Consider the following 9,011-nt stretch of genomic DNA (forward strand, 5'->3'; position numbering starts at 1 on the left):
TTCGATGGTTTTAAAAACATATCGTGTGAGTCACGCATCTCTACATGGACGTGTAAAACAGAGGCTTCTTTATTCTATTATTGCCCCAGCACTAATAATGCCCTTCTCCTACTACAGAAACTCTGGGGATGGGCTGGTTCTGCACCACACACGTGAGCATATATACAAGTTCCCCATGTACCCATATGCACACACACACAGCCTGACATATTGCTTATATTTTTGCACATAATTGCACATTGGAAGGTTTAAAAATACTGACAAAGTTGGAAGTGTATATGCCAAGTGTGCGTGCCAATGTCTGTGTGTGTGTTTGTGTAGTATATGCATGTGTATGTTATATGTGTGTGTTGGCATGCTTGCACCTGTCTGTGTGTGTGTGTGTGTGTGTGTGTGTAGCCCATATGATGTTGAGAATGGGTGTCTTTTATCCTTCTTTACCTTAAATTTTGCAACATGATCTCATTAAACCTGGAACTCATTGATTTGGTTAGACTGCCTGGCCAGCAAGTCCTTTGGAGCTACCTGCCTCTTGGAGGTAGTTCTGGCTTTTATGTAGACTTACGGATCCAAACTCTACCACTCGGTCTTGGACAGCAAGTACTTTACCCACTGAGCCATCTCCTCTCCCTCAATCTGAAAAGGTTAGTAGACCTTAATTCTTCCTGAGAGAATTGTAGGTAAGTGCTGGTTTCTTCTCTAGATCCTGTGTTTTCAGAGAGTAGCATCCACAGCAGCGAGACTCTTACAGGAGCAGGTGCCCACAGGAGCGGGACCCTACAAGAGCAGGTCCCTACAGGAGCAAGTGCCCACAGGAGCGGGTCCCCACAGGAGCAGGTCCCCACAGGAGCGGGTCCCCACAGGAGCAGGATCCCACAGTAGTGAGTCTCCCAATGTTAAAATTCACCTCTAATTTCTTCTAGTATTCTGGATTTCTTCTAATTTTCACTCATTTGACGTCATTCAAGGATGACTCATATTTGCTAATGTCTTACCTAAGATCAGCTCATTTCGGTTTAACAAATGCTTGTTGAAGAAGAGCTATGGGCTCACCGTGGGCTGGGTGCACAGGGTTATCAAGATGGAAAAGACACGATGTCGCTCTATTCGTGTGGGAATAATGATCCTTTCTCTAAGAATTTTATGAAGCAGGAAACATTTTTACATTGATGCTAAGCTTTAAATAAAGTACTTCTCACTCGTCAGCTACAGCTATGGCTTCCATCCTCCTGAAGCCTTCCCACGGGATTATTATTTTAAGTCTTTGCTAGAAGAGATATCCTTCAAAGGCAATTGTAATAATTCTCTTTTATTGGAGTAGCCTTAAACCAATAATAGACAAAAGAGAGGGCCTGGAGAGATGACCCAGTGATTAAGAACACTGGCTACTCTTGCAGAGGACCCATGTTCGGTTCCTAGCACCCACATTGCGGTCTAGCTGCCTTTATTCCAGTTTAAGGAGATCCAACACCCTCTTCTGGTCTCTGCTGGTACTGCATACAACTAATACATGTTTATACAGGCAAAATGACCAAACACATAAAATAAAAATAAGTAATTCTAGAGGCAATAAAAGAAAAGACTGAAGAAGCCACATGATCAAGAAAAAGATAATGATTAATACTGAAAAATGAGAATTACATTTCTTAGCAAAGGAATCTTAGGAGCTTCTACTTAGCAGTTTAATCTTCTCAACTAGTTGTAAACTTAATCAGTAAACATAATTTGCCGAGAACGCCCTCTTTAAGCTGTGTCTACAAAGGAGCTAAACAGAAACACTTAACAGACACTGTAGCTGATGTAGAGGATAAAATGGGGGTGTGGGGCAGGTACCAAAGTCTTCCGTTTGGGGATTCAGGGATGGTAAGAGCCTAAGGAAACAGCAGAAGGCACCTGGAAGAGGGGAAGAGACTCAGAGTCTTGGGCCCTCAGAAAGAATATCTGTCTTGCTGTGTGCCTGCAGGGGCCGTCTGGGACTGGTCAGAAGCCGACTGCAGCATGGTGGCCTAGGGACAGGCTACTAACACACATGTTTAAAACACCACTGTCACAGGAATTCCTGGGCTCCAGCATCCTCCTTTCCTTAAGCTGCCAGCAAGTCCTCCATCATTTACTTATCTCTAGCTCAAAGCAGAGCATTTTCTCTTGGTAGGGCAAACCGCTTCCCTGCCATTCGGCTCAGAAGGAACACACACCTTCTCACCCATCAGGGCCTCAGTGCTGGGCACGACGGCCCCGCCTCAACTACAGACACTTCTCAACATAGCCGGTTTCTTCCGCTTGTCCTCTGAGGCTCTTGCCCTTCGAGAGTGACCCTGCCTCCCCTCTCAGTGGGAGAGGTCCATCTGTGGTATTTCAAGACCTCAGTTTCCCGTCTTTCTGCTTAGGATATGTCATTTGGTTTTTTTGTCTTTGTGACAGACAGACTCTGAAATAGCTCCAAATTGTCCTGCCTCCTGTATTTTATCTGCACCTCTGTGGAAATTCTTCCTCTTGTGTGTGTGTGTGTGTGTATGGGGGGGGGGGGGGGGGCTGTGTCCTATATTGTGGCTTTACTAGAAATCGGCTAAGGCGACTCCTGCTCTAGTTTTGGGTATTAAGTGTCCACTCCAGTTTCCTTTCTGTTGCTGTGATAAAAAAGATAATTTGGACCACAAGCAACTTGGAGAGGAAAAGATTTATTTGGCTTGCCCCCCCCCCCAGGTGACAGTCCGTCGCTGAAGGAATTTGGGGTGGGAGGGAGCTTGAAGAAGAAACCACAGACGAGCACTGCCTGCTGGCTTGCTTGCGTAACAGACTCTTCTCATCCAGGACCACCTGACGGGGAATGGTGCCACCCACAGTGAGCTGGACCCTCGTGCATCAATCCATAATCAAGACCATCCCCCCATGTACATGGCCTTAGGCCACTCTGACCTGGGCAGGCCCCCAGATGATCCCTTTCTGAGAGGACTCTAGGTTGGGTCAAGTGGACAATGAGAGTTCTTTAGCGCAGTGCCTCCACGTGTTGACCGCTTTTAGTCCTCAGTCTGTACTATTGGGAGATGAAGGGATTTTCTAAGGGGTGACAGGTAAAACCGTACCACTGGAGTGGTGCCATCGAAAGGGACTGAAGACCCTGGTCTCCTCCACTCCCGCTACAGTATAACCATGAGCTGAGGGACTTTTTGCTCCACACACACACCACAAATCTGAAAGCAACGGGACCAGCGAACCATGGCCGAAACCTATAAAACCCTGAGCTTTAACAATTACAAACCTTTCTTTTTTTAAGTTGACATTTCTTAGATACATTCAGTAATCGAAAGCTAAGATAATATTACTCCTGGGATTTTCTTACCAAAGATTGCGACTTTCCTTGTGTTATCCCCCTCATCAGTTCTGTCCTTGGCTGGCTTGGATGACATAGGCACATGGGGAGGACCAGAAAGCAAGGAATTAAAAGAGCAGCTGGGGACAGCAGGGAGTTAGCCCTTCGTCAAATAACATAAAGATTGGACCCTGTGGAGAACCGTGTGAGTTCAGCAGTGGGTTCTTCCCCGACTGGTCCTCGAACGAGGAACCTGCAGATGAGCCTTGTTCAGAGACCCCTAACTGTGACCTGTGACACACAGGAGGGCCCTGCTCTGCTCTGCCCAGATTCCTGACCCACTGGGACAGTGGGTGATAAATGCGTGTTGTCTTCAGTCACCGTTAGTGAAGAGTTTGTTACACGGCCGTGGGTAAAGAATGAATCCCTCTGCTTCATTTCTCAAAATAACAAATCTCTCCTCAAGTACCTTTCAGCTCCTGAGTCAATCCACACTTGTTCCTAACCACACTCGTCTCTCCTTCGGGTTCTTTACATCTGAGTTATGTAGATCCGTGGCCATGCTGGACCTTTATCCCGTGGTGGAGAGTGGTGGTGACCATCTCAGTGGCCTCCGTGGCCATGCTGGACCGTTATCCCCGTGATGGAGAGTGGTGGTGACCATCTCTGTGGTCTCCGTGGCCACTAAGTTGTGATCTTTGTGCTGGTCCTCCTAGGACCATCCCCTTCTTCCTCTCTTGGCCCACTAGTTCACACCTTTCCTTCCTTCTCAAATCTCCATCTCACCTTTCAGCTGATGAATTTGCTTTGTATTTCGCAAGGTGGAGGTGGATACTCAGCAGAAACAGGTGCCCTTAAACCCCCCCCCCCGTGCCCACTGCAAACAATCTGCACCTGCATCTGGTTCCCATCCCTCCCCATCCCCACCTTCCACACAGACATTTCCCTCTTTACTAAGTGTTGGAATCTTTCTAAGGCCACTCTCTACTTGTACAACAGACTCTAAAACCTTTCACAGAGCCAAATCCATAGCACCAGAACATTCTGTGTCTCCTACAACTTGAATTTGCCTCTCTTATGGGTTCTTTCCATCCATATAGGCCAGGATCGAGAGAGAGAGAGAGAGAGAGAGAGAGAGAGAGAGAGAGAGAGAGAGAGAGGAAGAGGAGGAGGAGGAGGAGGAAGAGGAGGAAGAGGAAGAGGAAGAAGAAGAAGAAGAAGAAGAAGAAGAAAGAAAGAAAGAGAAAGAAAGAAAGAAAGAAAGAAAGAAAGAAAGAAAGAAAGAAAGGAAGGAAGAAAGAAAGGATGAATTCTTTCTTGGTATCACTCTATGTTCCTGCTCTTGTTGTAGCAGAATTCCTCCACCATCTACAACTTCTGTCTTGAAACTTTCTTGACTTTAGTCAGCCAGTATTCTCCACCACCCACCATACTGCTCCTGTCAGGACCAGTGACCTCCAGGTAGCTACGTCCAGCAGGTAGTTCTCAGTCTACCTGCCTTCACTCAGCAATGCTGTTCTTCCCTGGAAGACTTTCTTCCCTTATCTTTGGGACACCGCTGCTCTCTGGTTCTCCCCCATGACTTCTCGCTCATCCTCCTTCGCTAGTTGCTCTTTCTCGCCCCTGCTCTCCTGCCAGGAACCCTGGGACTCGTTCCTCAGGATCCCTTTCTCCCTGTACTGACTCTAGATGGTCCAGTCCCTTCTTGCAGCCTCAACAGCACCCATGTGCTTAGAGCTTCAGTGCTAAGCGCCCAGCCTGGATGACTCCCAAGCTGTGTGCCTACACTCCAACTGCTACTCAACATCTGCAGGTGGATGTCTAAGAACGTCTCAAAATCATCGTGGCTAAAGCAGAGCTTACTTCCACCCCATGCTGCTTCTCTTGAGGTCCTTGCCACTCACAACTCCATCTTCCCAGTTATTGATGTCAACATCACAAACTTAACCTGGGTCCCTTGCCTCATGTGCCACAACAAGTCCATGAACTCATTATATTGAGTTTACAATTGCAAAATAAATTGAGGGTCTATCCTTGTCTTAGTTAGGGATTCTATTGCTGTGAAGAGACACCATGACCACTGCAACTCTTACAAAGGAAAACATTTAATTGAAGTGGCATCTACAGTTACAGAGGTTCAGTTCATTATCATCGTAGGACACGGCAGCATTCAAGCAGACACGGTGCCGGGAAAGTAGCTGAGAGCCCTGCATCTTGCAGGAAACAGGAAGTGGTCTGTGACACTGGGCAGTATATTGAGCATATATGAGACCCCAAAGTCTGCCATGGTGACACTCTTCCTCCATCAAGGCCATACCTGCTCCAACAAGGCCACACCTCCTAATGGTGCCACTTCCTTTGGAGGTCGTTTTCTTTCAAACCACCACAATCTTCTCTTCATCTTGCCACTGCCACTATGCCAGCCCAGGCCACCTGTCACTTCAGTAGCCTTCCTTCTATTCTGCTAGCTCCTGCCCTAACCTTCATCAGTCTGCTCCCAACATAGACACCAGACAGGTCAGTTTAAAGGATAAATCACATTGTTCCCCTAATCAAACTTTAGAAGCATCTTGAGATAAAAGCCAGTCTCTGCAGTAGCCTGGGATAAGCTTTGTATGATCTGTCCGCGGCGCCATCATTAATCTCTGAACTCTTCCACCACTGACCCCCTTGCTTGTTCTCCTTGTTCTTCCTCCTTGTTCTTCCTCTAAACACAGGGATGCTTCTGCTTCAATTCTGTTTGCATCCTTCTCCTGGCATCCCCAGACAGTCTGCCCCTTCCCAAGGCCTTATGACCAAGTGCAAGTTCTCAGCAAAACTCACCCTAACTTTCCCTGTTGAGAATGGCCACCCAGTCCTCTGAAACAAATACTAGTATTAGCTCCTGTCATAAGCAAGGGAACTGAAGTTTGATATGGTCCAGTCAGATTCCAGAGCTGTGGAGTTCAGTTAGCTTAGGCTGAGTTGTGAATTTGGTAACAGTTCTGAGCTCTTGACCCAACTTCCAGGGACTCTCCTGAAAAGGGAAGGGATGAAGGAATAAAGAAAACAGACACAGACACAGGATAGAAATGCTAGGAATTGGGTGGACTGGGTTCTTAGGTGGAGAAACCACAGCTGCAACCCCACCCCCACCCCAGAAACTCCTTGTGTTTATTGTATAGAGTTGAGCAAGAAGGTGAGATTATTATAAACAAACAGAGCAGCAGGGTTTATGGGACACAGCTGGATCAAGGAGGCAGGTTTAGCCAACCTCAGTAGGAGCAGTCTCTGTAGAAGGTCACTTTTCAGGGCATAAATATCCAGGGGAGAACTCTGTGGCGGTCCCTTTCTGCAGACACCACCAACATTTGCGCTCAGACCCTCACGGAAGTCTTTGCCATCCTCTGCCCCCCTCAGCCTCACAACCCAGGGGCTTTGCCATTTCTGCTTAGGTCTGAGGGTCTGGTATCCTCGACATGGCCACGCCCATGTCAACAGCACTGAGGGCTGCCGCTGCTCCCTACACAAAAAGCTTAGAAACTGGCGGCTATTACAAAGGTTTAGTTCTTGCTTACACCAATGGTGTTTCTACCGAGAATCAGCCCTGGCTCTGTGCCAAGCTGTCCTTCTGCCAGGGCCCACACTGAGGCTGTAAGAGCCTTTGAATCCGACAGTTCGCTGGTCATCAGAGAGCATAGAAAAGAGAACATGGGAGGAGTAACGGTATCTCTCAAAATCCACATGGCAGAGACAAGTGTCACTTCTCTATTGGTTAGCCAAAGTAGGTCACGTGACCAGCCCGGTATTAATGAACAACAAAGAATCATGTTCCCTTAGGGAGACAGTAAATATTTAACAATACACGCTCCACCGGCAGCTCTGACCTGGAATTTTTAACCCCGTTTGTCTTTGGATCTTAAAAACTTAACTATGCATATATATTTTTAAATCCCATCCACAGGAATTCGCACACAGCTGGGTAGCCTCTTTTTCTCGTTCTCTCTGTATTAGCTCTTGCTTCACGGCTCCCTTAGTCCATTTAGTGTTGTTTCGAGGCCACAGAGGTTCACACAGAAGAGCGGTTCTCCACCTCCCTAACACTGTGACCCTCTAATACAGATCCTCATCTTGTGCTGACCCCAGCCACACAATTATTTTCATTGCTACTTCATAACTGTAATTTTGCTACTGTTGTGATCATGATGTAAATACTTTTAGAGACAGAGATTTGCCAATGGGGTTGCAACCCACAGGTTGAGAGCCACTGATAGAACATTCCAATTCTACCTAGTGAGATCCAACCCAGCATCTCGCCCTCACCACACTCCTTGGCACTCTGGTATGGAGTTTACGTGTGACAATTAGCACGTACATGCTGTGTCTTTGAGTTACATCTGTTTCGTTCACTTTCTGTTGAGTATCTTCAAGTACAAATCCTATCTATGTACAGATGAGGGTTTTTCTCTGCCCTGGTCCCTGGTGTGCTCGTGTAGATAAGACATTGGCTGTTAGCCTTGCAGCTTGTAAGTAACTCCTTTGTCATTCACTGCTGAGACTGGGCCTTTCGTGACACTTACCTTTGTGATCTCTTTAAAGTTCATATCAGACTTGTTGGCTAAAGGAGTGTTCGAATCTGTCTGCAGGGCATAGTGGTGCACACCTTTAGGCCAAGCACTTGGGAGGCAGATGCAGGAGGATCTCTGGGTTCAGAGGCCAGCCTGGTCTACAGAGCAAGTTCTAGGACAGCCAGGGCTATACAGAGAAATCCCATCTTGGGGGTAAAAACCCCAAAACAAAAGAATATATTTGCTTTCCTATTTTCACTAAAATTACAGTGATTATTATATATTATAATTTATTAATTATATTATTTTAATATTAATTATTAACAGCAAAATAATATTAAATGCTGCCTTCTTATTCCCTAAAGGAAGATTAGTGTAGAATAAACAAACCAAATGGAACAACCCTTCTGAACCCTTGTCATCCCAATGTGTCCCCTCCCCACTGTGGCAAAAGTTCCTGACTAGCCATCTCTCTCTCTCTCTCCAAACAGGGCTGTTGAAATAATGGGGCCAGCGAAACCTGGGATAATGCCAGTGCTAGCCTTTGGAAGAGGGCTTCCCTGTGACCCTGACCCAAGAACTCTCTCAGGTTGAAAACCTCCTTTCCGTGTGCTCAGAATTGATTCACTTAGAAATTTTATTTGTATTTATTTTATGTGTGTGAGTGTTTGCCTGCATGTGGATGTGTGTTACCTGCAGCGGACTGAAGAGGGCATCAGATCCCTGGAACTGGAATTACAGGTGGTTGAGAGCCAGCTCCCTCCCGCCCTCACTCCCCTCCCACTCCGCTCCTTCCCCCTCCCTCATGAGTGCTGGGAACCGAACCCAGGTCCGCGGCCAGAACAGCCAGTGCTGTTAAGCACGGGTCTCTCCAGCCTGAGAACTTTTGTCTCTGAGCGTAGTACCGCTGTGCGCAACCCAAGATTGCGGGAAAGCCCTTCTCTGCTGTAAAGGCGATCGCCATCTGGAAAAAAAGCCACCTCCTAAGCAGACGGCTGCGGGTTCTGTGGCGCTCCGGTCTTATTAACACCCTGTCACTAACAGTAGTCACCACTGAACTTGGATGAGCTCCTGTGTATGTGGCATTCACAGCTTTTCCCGGGAAGATACAAAAGACAAATGTTGCATCCTTTTTGGTCCCGAAGCCAGTTCTA

Source organism: Arvicola amphibius, chromosome 8 (genome assembly GCF_903992535.2).
Source record: "Arvicola amphibius chromosome 8, mArvAmp1.2, whole genome shotgun sequence".
NCBI classification, from domain to species: Eukaryota; Metazoa; Chordata; class Mammalia; order Rodentia; family Cricetidae; genus Arvicola; species Arvicola amphibius.